Source organism: Musa acuminata, unplaced genomic scaffold (genome assembly GCF_036884655.1).
Source record: "Musa acuminata AAA Group cultivar baxijiao unplaced genomic scaffold, Cavendish_Baxijiao_AAA HiC_scaffold_252, whole genome shotgun sequence".
In the NCBI taxonomy this organism is placed as follows: domain Eukaryota; kingdom Viridiplantae; phylum Streptophyta; class Magnoliopsida; order Zingiberales; family Musaceae; genus Musa; species Musa acuminata.
This window is the reverse complement of record NW_027020517.1, coordinates 50,001-52,500: the sequence shown is the minus strand read 5'-3', so window position 1 is coordinate 52,500 and position 2,500 is coordinate 50,001.

Here is a 2,500-nt window from a genome sequence, read left to right as displayed (position 1 = left end):
AAACGGGCCAAAACTGGCCATTTTTGCTGCACGAGCGAGCGGCGAGCGGCGGACAGCGAGCGAAGCGAGAGGCAGCACCGTCCCTGCTATACGAAAGCCCCATCCAGCCCTGTGCCACCCGGGGGGGTTCCAGGGTGCTGAGATGGCTGACGTTTTGCTCCGCTCTCGACGGTCACCGCGCAATGCAAGAACAGTGCCAAAAACTGGCCAAAACGGCCCAAAAACGGGCCAAAACTGGCCATTTTTGGCTGCGCGAGCGAGCGGCGAGCGGCGGACAGCGAGCGAAGCGAGAGGCAGCACCGTCCCTGCTATACGAAAGCCCCATCCAGCCCTGTGCCACCCGGGGGGTTCCAGGGTGCTGAGATGGCTGACGTTTTGCTCCGCTCTCGAACGGTCCACCGCGCAATGCAAGAACAGGCCAAAAACTTGGCCAAAACGGCCCAAAAACGGTGCCAAAACCTGGCCATTTTTGGCTGCACGAGCGAGCGGCGAGCGGCGGACAGCGAGCGAAGCGAGAGGCAGCACACGTCCCTGCTATACGAAAGCCCCATCCAGCCCTGTGCCACCCGGGGGGTTCCAGGGTGCTGAGATGGCTGACGTTTTGCTCCGCTCTCGACGGTCACCGCGCAATGCAAGAACAGGCCAAAAACTGGCCAAAACGGCCCAAAAACGGGCCAAAACTGGCCATTTTTGGCTGCACGAGCGAGCGGCGAGCGGCGGACAGCGAGCGAAGCGAGAGGCAGCACCGTCCCTGCTATACGAAAGCCCCATCCAGCCCTGTGCCACCCCGGGGGGGGTTCCAGGGTGCTGAGATGGCTGACGTTTTGCTCCGCTCTCGACGGTCACCGCGCAATGCAAGAACAGGCCAAAAACTGGCCAAAACGGCCCCAAAAACGGCCAAAACTGGCCATTTTTGGCTGCACGAGCGAGCGGCGAGCGGCGGACAGCGAGCGAAGCGAGAGGCAGCACCGTCCCTGCTATACGAAAGCCCCATCCAGCCCTGTGCCACCCGGGGGGGTTCCAGGGGTGCTGAGATGGCTGACGTTTTGCTCCGCTCTCGACGGTCACCGCGCAATGCAAGAACAGGCCAAAAACTGGCCAAAACGGCCCAAAAACGGGCCAAAACTGGCCATTTTTGGCTGCGCGGAGCGAGCGGCGAGCGGCGGACAGCGAGCGAAGCGAGAGGCAGCACCGTCCCTGCTATACGAAAGCCCCATCCAGCCCTGTGCCACCCGGGGGGTTCCAGGGTGCTGAGATGGCTGACGTTTTGCTCCGCTCTCGACGGTCACGCGCGCAATGCAAGAACAGGCCAAAAACTGGCCAAAACGGCCCAAAAACGGGCCAAAACTGGCCATTTTTGGCTGCACGAGCGAGCGGCGAGCGGCGGACAGCGAGCGAAGCGAGAGGCAGCACCGTCCCTGCTATACGAAAGCCCCATCCAGCCCTGTGCCACCCGGGTGGTTCCAGGGTGCTGAGATGGCTGACGTTTTGCTCCGCTCTCGACGGTCACCGCGCAATGCAAGAACAGGCCAAAAACTGGCCAAAAACGGCCCAAAAACGGGCCAAAACTGGCCATTTTTTGGCTGCACGAGCGAGCGGCGAGCGGCGGACAGCGAGCGAAGCGAGAGGCAGCACCGTCCCTGCTATACGAAAGCCCCATCCAGCCCTTGTGCCACCCGGGGGGTTCCAGGGTGCTGAGATGGCTGACGTTTTGCTCCGCTCTCGACGGTCACCGCGCAATGCAAGAACAGGCCAAAAACTGGCCAAAACGGCCCAAAAACGGGCCAAAACTGGCCATTTTTGGCTGCACGAGCGAGCGGCGAGCGGCGGACAGCGAGCGAAGCGAGAGGCAGCACCGTCCCTGCTATACGAAAGCCCCCATCCAGCCCTGTGCCACCCGGGGGGTTCCAGGGTGCTGAGATGGCTGACGTTTTGCTCCGCTCTCGACGGTCACCGCGCAATGCAAGAACAGGCCAAAAAACTGGCCAAAACGGCCCAAAAACGGGCCAAAACTGGCCATTTTGTGGCTGCACGAGCGAGCGGCGAGCGGCGGACAGCGAGCGAAGCGAGAGGCAGCACCGTCCCTGCTATACGAAAGCCCCATCCAGCCCCTGTGCCACCCGGGGGGTTCCAGGGTGCTGAGATGGCTGACGTTTTGCTCCGCTCTCGACGGTCCACCGCGCAATGCAAGAACAGGCCAAAAACTGGCCAAAACGGCCCAAAAACGGGCCAAAACTGGCCATTTTTGGCTGCACGAGCGAGCGGCGAGCGGCGGACAGCGAGCGAAGCGAGAGGCAGCACCGTCCCTGCTATACGAAAGCCCCATCCAGCCCTGTGCCACCCGGGGGGTTCCAGGGTGCTGAGATGGCTGACGTTTTGCTCCGCTCTCGACGGTCACCGCGCAATGCAAGAACAGGCCAAAAACTGGCCAAAACGGCCCAAAAACGGCCAAAACTGGCCATTTTTGGCTGCACGAGCGAGCGGCGAGCGGCGGGACAGC